Genomic DNA, 9,388 nt, shown 5'->3' with positions numbered 1-9,388 from the left:
AATGTGTACCTTGCCTTGCCTTGCCTTGCGACCAGAAGGAAAATTCACAGAAGGAAAACTCAAACACATTTCTGCAAGAAGACAAAATAAAATGCTTACAGTACCTGGTATTCCAAGGCAGTCTCCCACTCAAGTACTAACCAGGCACAACCCTGTTTAGCTTCTGAGATCAGACAGGATCAGGCGTTGTCAGAGTGGTTTGGCCATAAGCGACAGTTAGCTGGAAATGTGCGGTTTTCTTACCTTGCGAAATGTTTGCCTTGCCTTGCCTTGCCTTGCCTTGCGACCAGAAGGAAAATTCACAGAAGGAAAATTCAAACACATTTCTGCAAGAAGACAAAATAAAATGCTTACAGTACCTGGTATTCCTAGGCAGTCTCCCACTCAAGTACTAACCAGGCCCAACCCGGTTTAGCTTCTGAGATCAGACGGGATCAGGCGTTGTCAGAGTGGTTTGGCCGTAAGCGACAGTTAGCTGGAAATGTGCGGTTTTCTTACCTTGCGAAATGTTTGCCTTGCCTTGCCTTGCCTTGCCTTGCGACCAGAAGGAAAATTCACAGAAGGAAAATTCAAACACATTTCTGCAAGAAGACAAAATAAAATGCCTACAGTACCTGGTATTCCTAGGCAGTCTCCCACTCAAGTACTAACCAGGCCCAACCCTGTTTAGCTTCTGAGATCAGACGGGATCAGGCGTTGTTAGAGTGGTTTGGCCGTAAGCGACAGTTAGTTGGAAATGTGCGGTTTTCTTACCTTGCGAAATGTGTGCCTTGCCTTGCCTTGCCTTGCGACCAGAAGGAAAATTCACAGAAGGAAAACTCAAACACATTTCTGCAAGAAGACAAAATAAAATGCTTACAGTACCTGGTATTCCTAGGCAGTCTCCCACTCAAGTACTAACCAGGCCCAACCCGGTTTAGCTTCTGAGATCAGACGGGATCAGGCGTTGTCAGAGTGGTTTGGCCGTAAGCGACAGTTAGTTGGAAATGTGCGGTTTTCTTACCTTGCGAAATGTGTGCCTTGCCTTGCCTTGCCTTGCGACCAGAAGGAAAATTCACAGAAGGAAAATTCAAACACATTTCTGCAAGAAGACAAAATAAAATGCTTACAGTACCTGGTATTCCTAGGCAGTCTCCCACTCAAGTACTAACCAGGCCCAACCCTGTTTAGCTTCTGAGATCAGACGGGATCAGGCGTTGTCAGAGTGGTTTGGCTGTAAGCGACAGTTAGTTGGAAATGTGCGGTTTTCTTACCTTGCGAAATGTGCGCCTTGCCTTGACTTGCCTTGCCTTGCCTTGCGACCAGAAGGAAAATTCACAGAAGGAAAATTCAAACACATTTCTGCAAGAAGACAAAATAAAATGCTTACAGTACCTGGTATTCCTAGGCAGTCTCCCACTCAAGTACTAACCAGGCCCAACCCGGTTTAGCTTCTGAGATCAGACGGGATCAGGCGTTGTCAGAGTGGTTTGGCCGTAAGCGACAATTAGCTGGAAATGTGCGGTTTTCTTACCTTGCGAAATGTGTGCCTTGCCTTGCCTTGCCTTGCCTTGCGACCAGAAGGAAAATTCACAGAAGGAAAATTCAAACACATTTCTGCAAGAAGACAAAATAAAATGCTTACAGTACCTGGTATTCCTAGGCAGTCTCCCACTCAAGTACTAACCAGGCCCAACCCTGTTTAGCTTCTGAGATCAGACGGGATCAGGCGTTGTCAGAGTGGTTTGGCCGTAAGCGACAGTTAGTTGGAAATGTGCGGTTTTCTTACCTTGCGAAATGTGTACCTTGCCTTGCCTTGCCTTGCGACCAGAAGGAAAATTCACAGAAGGAAAACTCAAACACATTTCTGCAAGAAGACAAAATAAAATGCTTACAGTACCTGGTATTCCGAGGCAGTCTCCCACTCAAGTACTAACCAGGCCCAACCCTGTTTAGCTTCTGAGATCAGACAGGATCAGGCGTTGTCAGAGTGGTTTGGCCGTAAGCGACAGTTAGTTGGAAATGTGCGGTTTTCTTACCTTGCGAAATGTGTGCCTTGCCTTGCCTTGCCTTGCGACCAGAAGGAAAATTCACAGAAGGAAAATTCAAACACATTTCTGCAAGAATACAAAATAAAATGCTTACAGTACCTGGTATTCCTCGGCAGTCTCCCACTCAAGTACTAACCAGGCCCAACCCGGTTTAGCTTCTGAGATCAGACGGGATCAGGCGTTGTCAGAGTGGTTTGGCCGTAAGCGACAATTAGCTGGAAATGTGCGGTTTTCTTACCTTGCGAAATGTGTGCCTTGCCTTGCCTTGCCTTGCGACCAGAAGGAAAATTCACAGAAGGAAAACTCAAACACATTTCTGCAAGAAGACAAAATAAAATGCTTACAGTACCTGGTATTCCAAGGCAGTCTCCCACTCAAGTACTAACCAGGCACAACCCTGTTTAGCTTCTGAGATCAGACAGGATCAGGCGTTGTCAGAGTGGTTTGGCCGTAACCGACAGCTGGAAATGTGCGGTTTTCTTACCTTGCGAAATGTTTGCCTTGCCTTGCCTTGCCTTGCCTTGCGACCAGAAGGAAAATTCACAGAAGGAAAATTCAAACACATTTCTGCAAGAAGACAAAATAAAATGCTTACAGTACCTGGTATTCCTAGGCAGTCTCCCACTCAAGTACTAACCAGGCCCAACCCGGTTTAGCTTCTGAGATCAGACGGGATCAGGCGTTGTCAGAGTGGTTTGGCCGTAAGCGACAGTTAGCTGGAAATGTGCGGTTTTCTTACCTTGCGAAATGTTTGCCTTGCCTTGCCTTGCCTTGCCTTGCGACCAGAAGGAAAATTCACAGAAGGAAAATTCAAACACATTTCTGCAAGAAGACAAAATAAAATGCCTACAGTACCTGGTATTCCAAGGCAGTCTCCCACTCAAGTACTAACCAGGCCCAACCCGGTTTAGCTTCTGAGATCAGACGGGATCAGGCGTTGTCAGAGTGGTTTGGCCGTAAGCGACAGTTAGCTGGAAATGTGCGGTTTTCTTACCTTGCGAAATGTTTGCCTTGCCTTGCCTTGCCTTGCCTTGCGACCAGAAGGAAAATTCACAGAAGGAAAATTCAAACACATTTCTGCAAGAAGACAAAATAAAATGCCTACAGTACCTGGTATTCCTAGGCAGTCTCCCACTCAAGTACTAACCAGGCCCAACCCTGTTTAGCTTCTGAGATCAGACGGGATCAGGCGTTGTCAGAGTGGTTTGGCCGTAAGCGACAGTTAGTTGGAAATGTGCGGTTTTCTTACCTTGCGAAATGTGTGCCTTGCCTTGCCTTGCCTTGCCTTGCGACCAGAAGGAAAATTCACAGAAGGAAAACTCAAACACATTTCTGCAAGAAGACAAAATAAAATGCTTACAGTACCTGGTATTCCTAGGCAGTCTCCCACTCAAGTACTAACCAGGCCCAACCCGGTTTAGCTTCTGAGATCAGACGGGATCAGGCGTTGTCAGAGTGGTTTGGCCGTAAGCGACAGTTAGTTGGAAATGTGCGGTTTTCTTACCTTGCGAAATGTTTGCCTTGCCTTGCCTTGCCTTGCGACCAGAAGGAAAATTCACAGAAGGAAAATTCAAACACATTTCTGCAAGAATACAAAATAAAATGCTTACAGTACCTGGTATTCCTAGGCAGTCTCCCACTCAAGTACTAACCAGGCCCAACCCGGTTTAGCTTCTGAGATCAGACGGGATCAGGCGTTGTCAGAGTGGTTTGGCCGTAAGCGACAGTTAGTTGGAAATGTGCGGTTTTCTTACCTTGCGAAATGTGTGCCTTGCCTTGCCTTGCCTTGCGACCAGAAGGAAAATTCACAGAAGGAAAATTCAAACACATTTCTGCAAGAAGACAAAATAAAATGCTTACAGTACCTGGTATTCCTAGGCAGTCTCCCACTCAAGTACTAACCAGGCCCAACCCGGTTTAGCTTCTGAGATCAGACGGGATCAGGCGTTGTCAGAGTGGTTTGGCCGTAAGCGACAATTAGCTGGAAATGTGCGGTTTTCTTACCTTGCGAAATGTGTGCCTTGCCTTGCCTTGCCTTGCCTTGCGACCAGAAGGAAAATTCACAGAAGGAAAATTCAAACACATTTCTGCAAGAAGACAAAATAAAATGCTTACAGTACCTGGTATTCCTAGGCAGTCTCCCACTCAAGTACTAACCAGGCCCAACCCGGTTTAGCTTCTGAGATCAGACGGGATCAGGCGTTGTCAGAGTGGTTTGGCCGTAAGCGACAATTAGCTGGAAATGTGCGGTTTTCTTACCTTGCGAAATGTGTGCCTTGCCTTGCCTTGCCTTGCGACCAGAAGGAAAATTCAAACACATTTCTGCAAGAAGACAAAATAAAATGCTTACAGTACCTGGTATTCCTAGGCAGTCTCCCACTCAAGTACTAACCAGGCCCAACCCTGTTTAGCTTCTGAGATCAGACGGGATCAGGCGTTGTCAGAGTGGTTTGGCCGTAAGCGACAGTTAGTTGGAAATGTGCGGTTTTCTTACCTTGCGAAATGTGTACCTTGCCTTGCCTTGCCTTGCGACCAGAAGGAAAATTCACAGAAGGAAAACTCAAACACATTTCTGCAAGAAGACAAAATAAAATGCTTACAGTACCTGGTATTCCGAGGCAGTCTCCCACTCAAGTACTAACCAGGCCCAACCCTGTTTAGCTTCTGAGATCAGACAGGATCAGGCGTTGTCAGAGTGGTTTGGCCGTAAGCGACAGTTAGTTGGAAATGTGCGGTTTTCTTACCTTGCGAAATGTTTGCCTTGCCTTGCCTTGCGACCAGAAGGAAAATTCACAGAAGGAAAATTCAAACACATTTCTGCAAGAAGACAAAATAAAATGCTTACAGTACCTGGTATTCCTAGGCAGTCTCCCAATCAAGTACTAACCAGGCCCAACCCGGTTTAGCTTCTGAGATCAGACGGGATCAGGCGTTGTCAGAGTGGTTTGGCCGTAAGCGACAGTTAGTTGGAAATGTGCGGTTTTCTTACCTTGCGAAATGTGTGCCTTGCCTTGCCTTGCCTTGCGACCAGAAGGAAAATTCACAGAAGGAAAATTCAAACACATTTCTGCAAGAAGACAAAATAAAATGCTTACAGTACCTGGTATTCCTAGGCAGTCTCCCACTCAAGTACTAACCAGGCCCAACCCTGTTTAGCTTCTGAGATCAGACGGGATCAGGCGTTGTCAGAGTGGTTTGGCCGTAAGCGACAGTTAGTTGGAAATGTGCGGTTTTCTTACCTTGCGAAATGTGTACCTTGCCTTGCCTTGCCTTGCGACCAGAAGGAAAATTCACAGAAGGAAAACTCAAACACATTTCTGCAAGAAGACAAAATAAAATGCTTACAGTACCTGGTATTCCGAGGCAGTCTCCCACTCAAGTACTAACCAGGCACAACCCTGTTTAGCTTCTGAGATCAGACAGGATCAGGCGTTGTCAGAGTGGTTTGGCCGTAAGCGACAGTTAGCTGGAAATGTGCGGTTTTCTTACCTTGCGAAATGTTTGCCTTGCCTTGCCTTGCCTTGCGACCAGAAGGAAAATTCACAGAAGGAAAATTCAAACACATTTCTGCAAGAAGACAAAATAAAATGCTTACAGTACCTGGTATTCCTAGGCAGTCTCCCACTCAAGTACTAACCAGGCCCAACCCGGTTTAGCTTCTGAGATCAGACGGGATCAGGCGTTGTCAGAGTGGTTTGGCCGTAAGCGACAGTTAGCTGGAAATGTGCGGTTTTCTTACCTTGCGAAATGTTTGCCTTGCCTTGCCTTGCCTTGCCTTGCGACCAGAAGGAAAATTCACAGAAGGAAAATTCAAATACATTTCTGCAAGAAGACAAAATAAAATGCCTACAGTACCTGGTATTCCTAGGCAGTCTCCCACTCAAGTACTAACCAGGCCCAACCCTGTTTAGCTTCTGAGATCAGACGGGATCAGGCGTTGTCAGAGTGGTTTGGCCGTAAGCGACAGTTAGTTGGAAATGTGCGGTTTTCTTACCTTGCGAAATGTGTGCCTTGCCTTGCCTTGCCTTGCGACCAGAAGGAAAATTCACAGAAGGAAAACTCAAACACATTTCTGCAAGAAGACAAAATAAAATGCTTACAGTACCTGGTATTCCTAGGCAGTCTCCCACTCAAGTACTAACCAGGCCCAACCCGGTTTAGCTTCTGAGATCAGACGGGATCAGGCGTTGTCAGAGTGGTTTGGCCGTAAGCGACAGTTAGTTGGAAATGTGCGGTTTTCTTACCTTGCGAAATGTGTGCCTTGCCTTGCCTTGCCTTGCGACCAGAAGGAAAATTCACAGAAGGAAAATTCAAACACATTTCTGCAAGAAGACAAAATAAAATGCTTACAGTACCTGGTATTCCTAGGCAGTCTCCCACTCAAGTACTAACCAGGCCCAACCCTGTTTAGCTTCTGAGATCAGACGGGATCAGGCGTTGTCAGAGTGGTTTGGCTGTAAGCGACAGTTAGTTGGAAATGTGCGGTTTTCTTACCTTGCGAAATGTGCGCCTTGCCTTGCCTTGCCTTGCCTTGCCTTGCGACCAGAAGGAAAATTCACAGAAGGAAAATTCAAACACATTTCTGCAAGAAGACAAAATAAAATGCTTACAGTACCTGGTATTCCTAGGCAGTCTCCCACTCAAGTACTAACCAGGCCCAACCCGGTTTAGCTTCTGAGATCAGACGGGATCAGGCGTTGTCAGAGTGGTTTGGCCGTAAGCGACAATTAGCTGGAAATGTGCGGTTTTCTTACCTTGCGAAATGTGTGCCTTGCCTTGCCTTGCCTTGCGACCAGAAGGAAAATTCACAGAAGGAAAATTCAAACACATTTCTGCAAGAAGACAAAATAAAATGCTTACAGTACCTGGTATTCCTAGGCAGTCTCCCACTCAAGTACTAACCAGGCCCAACCCTGTTTAGCTTCTGAGATCAGACGGGATCAGGCGTTGTCAGAGTGGTTTGGCCGTAAGCGACAGTTAGTTGGAAATGTGCGGTTTTCTTACCTTGCGAAATGTGTACCTTGCCTTGCCTTGCCTTGCGACCAGAAGGAAAATTCACAGAAGGAAAACTCAAACACATTTCTGCAAGAAGACAAAATAAAATGCTTACAGTACCTGGTATTCCGAGGCAGTCTCCCACTCAAGTACTAACCAGGCCCAACCCTGTTTAGCTTCTGAGATCAGACGGGATCAGGCGTTGTCAGAGTGGTTTGGCCGTAAGCGACAGTTAGTTGGAAATGTGCGGTTTTCTTACCTTGCGAAATGTTTGCCTTGCCTTGCCTTGCCTTGCCTTGCGACCAGAAGGAAAATTCACAGAAGGAAAATTCAAACACATTTCTGCAAGAAGACAAAATAAAATGCTTACAGTACCTGGTATTCCTAGGCAGTCTCCCAATCAAGTACTAACCAGGCCCAACCCGGTTTAGCTTCTGAGATCAGACGGGATCAGGCGTTGTCAGAGTGGTTTGGCCGTAAGCGACAGTTAGTTGGAAATGTGCGGTTTTCTTACCTTGCGAAATGTGTGCCTTGCCTTGCCTTGCCTTGCGACCAGAAGGAAAATTCACAGAAGGAAAATTCAAACACATTTCTGCAAGAAGACAAAATAAAATGCTTACAGTACCTGGTATTCCTAGGCAGTCTCCCACTCAAGTACTAACCAGGCCCAACCCTGTTTAGCTTCTGAGATCAGACGGGATCAGGCGTTGTCAGAGTGGTTTGGCCGTAAGCGACAGTTAGTTGGAAATGTGCGGTTTTCTTACCTTGCGAAATGTGTGCCTTGCCTTGCCTTGCCTTGCGACCAGAAGGAAAATTCACAGAAGGAAAATTCAAACACATTTCTGCAAGAAGACAAAATAAAATGCTTACAGTACCTGGTATTCCTAGGCAGTCTCCCACTCAAGTACTAACCAGGCCCAACCCTGTTTAGCTTCTGAGATCAGACGGGATCAGGCGTTGTCAGAGTGGTTTGGCTGTAAGCGACAGTTAGTTGGAAATGTGCGGTTTTCTTACCTTGCGAAATGTGCGCCTTGCCTTGCCTTGCCTTGCCTTGCCTTGCGACCAGAAGGAAAATTCACAGAAGGAAAATTCAAACACATTTCTGCAAGAAGACAAAATAAAATGCTTACAGTACCTGGTATTCCTAGGCAGTCTCCCACTCAAGTACTAACCAGGCCCAACCCGGTTTAGCTTCTGAGATCAGACGGGATCAGGCGTTGTCAGAGTGGTTTGGCCGTAAGCGACAATTAGCTGGAAATGTGCGGTTTTCTTACCTTGCGAAATGTGTGCCTTGCCTTGCCTTGCCTTGCCTTGCAACCAGAAGGAAAATTCACAGAAGGAAAATTCAAACACATTTCTGCAAGAAGACAAAATAAAATGCTTACAGTACCTGGTATTCCTAGGCAGTCTCCCACTCAAGTACTAACCAGGCCCAACCCTGTTTAGCTTCTGAGATCAGACGGGATCAGGCGTTGTCAGAGTGGTTTGGCCGTAAGCGACAGTTAGTTGGAAATGTGCGGTTTTCTTACCTTGCGAAATGTGTACCTTGCCTTGCCTTGCCTTGCGACCAGAAGGAAAATTCACAGAAGGAAAACTCAAACACATTTCTGCAAGAAGACAAAATAAAATGCTTACAGTACCTGGTATTCCGAGGCAGTCTCCCACTCAAGTACTAACCAGGCCCAACCCTGTTTAGCTTCTGAGATCAGACGGGATCAGGCGTTGTCAGAGTGGTTTGGCCGTAAGCGACAGTTAGTTGGAAATGTGCGGTTTTCTTACCTTGCGAAATGTGTGCCTTGCCTTGCCTTGCCTTGCGACCAGAAGGAAAATTCACAGAAGGAAAACTCAAACACATTTCTGCAAGAAGACAAAATAAAATGCTTACAGTACCTGGTATTCCTAGGCAGTCTCCCACTCAAGTACTAACCAGGCCCAACCCGGTTTAGCTTCTGAGATCAGACGGGATCAGGCGTTGTCAGAGTGGTTTGGCCGTAAGCGACAGTTAGTTGGAAATGTGCGGTTTTCTTACCTTGCGAAATGTGTGCCTTGCCTTGCCTTGCCTTGCGACCAGAAGGAAAATTCACAGAAGGAAAATTCAAACACATTTCTGCAAGAAGACAAAATAAAATGCTTACAGTACCTGGTATCCCTAGGCAGTCTCCCACTCAAGTACTAACCAGGCCCAACCCTGTTTAGCTTCTGAGATCAGACGGGATCAGGCGTTGTCAGAGTGGTTTGGCTGTAAGCGACAGTTAGTTGGAAATGTGCGGTTTTCTTACCTTGCGAAATGTGCGCCTTGCCTTGCCTTGCCTTGCCTTGCCTTGCGACCAGAAGGAAAATTCACAGAAGGAAAATTCAAACAC

The 9,388-nt window shown here is 46.3% G+C and overlaps 13 non-coding genes and 24 pseudogenes across 13 annotated transcripts; all 37 read right to left on the bottom strand.

Moving 5' to 3' along the window:
• Positions 1 to 92: 92 nt before the first annotated feature.
• On the bottom strand, positions 93 to 211 carry LOC132865060 (5S ribosomal RNA; annotated as a pseudogene).
• A 136-nt stretch (positions 212 to 347) lies between these two features.
• Positions 348 to 466, bottom strand: LOC132865489 (5S ribosomal RNA; annotated as a pseudogene).
• Positions 467 to 602: 136 nt separating this feature from the next.
• On the bottom strand, positions 603 to 721 carry LOC132864966 (5S ribosomal RNA; annotated as a pseudogene).
• Positions 722 to 852: 131 nt separating this feature from the next.
• LOC132865488 (5S ribosomal RNA) lies at positions 853 to 971 on the bottom strand (annotated as a pseudogene).
• Positions 972 to 1,102: 131 nt separating this feature from the next.
• LOC132865229 (5S ribosomal RNA) lies at positions 1,103 to 1,221 on the bottom strand. The gene has a single exon (XR_009650390.1). It is a non-coding gene; the product is annotated as a 5S ribosomal RNA (ribosomal RNA).
• A 141-nt stretch (positions 1,222 to 1,362) lies between these two features.
• On the bottom strand, positions 1,363 to 1,481 carry LOC132865485 (5S ribosomal RNA; annotated as a pseudogene).
• Positions 1,482 to 1,617: 136 nt separating this feature from the next.
• On the bottom strand, positions 1,618 to 1,736 carry LOC132865139 (5S ribosomal RNA). Its single transcript, XR_009650308.1, has one exon. It is a non-coding gene; the product is annotated as a 5S ribosomal RNA (ribosomal RNA).
• A 131-nt stretch (positions 1,737 to 1,867) lies between these two features.
• Positions 1,868 to 1,986, bottom strand: LOC132864852 (5S ribosomal RNA; annotated as a pseudogene).
• A 131-nt stretch (positions 1,987 to 2,117) lies between these two features.
• LOC132864994 (5S ribosomal RNA) lies at positions 2,118 to 2,236 on the bottom strand (annotated as a pseudogene).
• Positions 2,237 to 2,367: 131 nt separating this feature from the next.
• Positions 2,368 to 2,486, bottom strand: LOC132865067 (5S ribosomal RNA; annotated as a pseudogene).
• A 132-nt stretch (positions 2,487 to 2,618) lies between these two features.
• On the bottom strand, positions 2,619 to 2,737 carry LOC132865484 (5S ribosomal RNA; annotated as a pseudogene).
• A 136-nt stretch (positions 2,738 to 2,873) lies between these two features.
• On the bottom strand, positions 2,874 to 2,992 carry LOC132864981 (5S ribosomal RNA; annotated as a pseudogene).
• Positions 2,993 to 3,128: 136 nt separating this feature from the next.
• On the bottom strand, positions 3,129 to 3,247 carry LOC132865308 (5S ribosomal RNA). Its single transcript, XR_009650462.1, has one exon. It is a non-coding gene; the product is annotated as a 5S ribosomal RNA (ribosomal RNA).
• Positions 3,248 to 3,383: 136 nt separating this feature from the next.
• LOC132865483 (5S ribosomal RNA) lies at positions 3,384 to 3,502 on the bottom strand (annotated as a pseudogene).
• A 131-nt stretch (positions 3,503 to 3,633) lies between these two features.
• Positions 3,634 to 3,752, bottom strand: LOC132865482 (5S ribosomal RNA; annotated as a pseudogene).
• A 131-nt stretch (positions 3,753 to 3,883) lies between these two features.
• LOC132865481 (5S ribosomal RNA) lies at positions 3,884 to 4,002 on the bottom strand (annotated as a pseudogene).
• A 136-nt stretch (positions 4,003 to 4,138) lies between these two features.
• On the bottom strand, positions 4,139 to 4,257 carry LOC132865480 (5S ribosomal RNA; annotated as a pseudogene).
• Positions 4,258 to 4,373: 116 nt separating this feature from the next.
• LOC132865132 (5S ribosomal RNA) lies at positions 4,374 to 4,492 on the bottom strand. The gene has a single exon (XR_009650302.1). It is a non-coding gene; the product is annotated as a 5S ribosomal RNA (ribosomal RNA).
• A 131-nt stretch (positions 4,493 to 4,623) lies between these two features.
• On the bottom strand, positions 4,624 to 4,742 carry LOC132864851 (5S ribosomal RNA; annotated as a pseudogene).
• A 126-nt stretch (positions 4,743 to 4,868) lies between these two features.
• Positions 4,869 to 4,987, bottom strand: LOC132864944 (5S ribosomal RNA; annotated as a pseudogene).
• Positions 4,988 to 5,118: 131 nt separating this feature from the next.
• LOC132865120 (5S ribosomal RNA) lies at positions 5,119 to 5,237 on the bottom strand. Its single transcript, XR_009650293.1, has one exon. It is a non-coding gene; the product is annotated as a 5S ribosomal RNA (ribosomal RNA).
• A 131-nt stretch (positions 5,238 to 5,368) lies between these two features.
• LOC132865046 (5S ribosomal RNA) lies at positions 5,369 to 5,487 on the bottom strand (annotated as a pseudogene).
• Positions 5,488 to 5,618: 131 nt separating this feature from the next.
• On the bottom strand, positions 5,619 to 5,737 carry LOC132865479 (5S ribosomal RNA; annotated as a pseudogene).
• Positions 5,738 to 5,873: 136 nt separating this feature from the next.
• On the bottom strand, positions 5,874 to 5,992 carry LOC132865307 (5S ribosomal RNA). The gene has a single exon (XR_009650461.1). It is a non-coding gene; the product is annotated as a 5S ribosomal RNA (ribosomal RNA).
• A 131-nt stretch (positions 5,993 to 6,123) lies between these two features.
• LOC132865478 (5S ribosomal RNA) lies at positions 6,124 to 6,242 on the bottom strand (annotated as a pseudogene).
• A 131-nt stretch (positions 6,243 to 6,373) lies between these two features.
• Positions 6,374 to 6,492, bottom strand: LOC132865228 (5S ribosomal RNA). The gene has a single exon (XR_009650389.1). It is a non-coding gene; the product is annotated as a 5S ribosomal RNA (ribosomal RNA).
• Positions 6,493 to 6,633: 141 nt separating this feature from the next.
• On the bottom strand, positions 6,634 to 6,752 carry LOC132865477 (5S ribosomal RNA; annotated as a pseudogene).
• A 131-nt stretch (positions 6,753 to 6,883) lies between these two features.
• On the bottom strand, positions 6,884 to 7,002 carry LOC132865108 (5S ribosomal RNA). The gene has a single exon (XR_009650285.1). It is a non-coding gene; the product is annotated as a 5S ribosomal RNA (ribosomal RNA).
• A 131-nt stretch (positions 7,003 to 7,133) lies between these two features.
• LOC132865249 (5S ribosomal RNA) lies at positions 7,134 to 7,252 on the bottom strand. The gene has a single exon (XR_009650408.1). It is a non-coding gene; the product is annotated as a 5S ribosomal RNA (ribosomal RNA).
• A 136-nt stretch (positions 7,253 to 7,388) lies between these two features.
• LOC132864942 (5S ribosomal RNA) lies at positions 7,389 to 7,507 on the bottom strand (annotated as a pseudogene).
• Positions 7,508 to 7,638: 131 nt separating this feature from the next.
• LOC132865107 (5S ribosomal RNA) lies at positions 7,639 to 7,757 on the bottom strand. Its single transcript, XR_009650284.1, has one exon. It is a non-coding gene; the product is annotated as a 5S ribosomal RNA (ribosomal RNA).
• Positions 7,758 to 7,888: 131 nt separating this feature from the next.
• LOC132865227 (5S ribosomal RNA) lies at positions 7,889 to 8,007 on the bottom strand. Its single transcript, XR_009650388.1, has one exon. It is a non-coding gene; the product is annotated as a 5S ribosomal RNA (ribosomal RNA).
• A 141-nt stretch (positions 8,008 to 8,148) lies between these two features.
• LOC132865475 (5S ribosomal RNA) lies at positions 8,149 to 8,267 on the bottom strand (annotated as a pseudogene).
• A 136-nt stretch (positions 8,268 to 8,403) lies between these two features.
• Positions 8,404 to 8,522, bottom strand: LOC132865106 (5S ribosomal RNA). The gene has a single exon (XR_009650283.1). It is a non-coding gene; the product is annotated as a 5S ribosomal RNA (ribosomal RNA).
• Positions 8,523 to 8,653: 131 nt separating this feature from the next.
• On the bottom strand, positions 8,654 to 8,772 carry LOC132865248 (5S ribosomal RNA). Its single transcript, XR_009650407.1, has one exon. It is a non-coding gene; the product is annotated as a 5S ribosomal RNA (ribosomal RNA).
• Positions 8,773 to 8,903: 131 nt separating this feature from the next.
• On the bottom strand, positions 8,904 to 9,022 carry LOC132865473 (5S ribosomal RNA; annotated as a pseudogene).
• Positions 9,023 to 9,153: 131 nt separating this feature from the next.
• On the bottom strand, positions 9,154 to 9,272 carry LOC132864962 (5S ribosomal RNA; annotated as a pseudogene).
• Between the last annotated feature and the right edge of the window lie 116 nt (positions 9,273 to 9,388).

This window comes from Neoarius graeffei, chromosome 17 (assembly GCF_027579695.1).
Source record: "Neoarius graeffei isolate fNeoGra1 chromosome 17, fNeoGra1.pri, whole genome shotgun sequence".
Lineage (NCBI taxonomy): Eukaryota > Metazoa > Chordata > Actinopteri > Siluriformes > Ariidae > Neoarius > Neoarius graeffei.
This window is presented reverse-complemented; position numbering and strand designations above follow the sequence as displayed.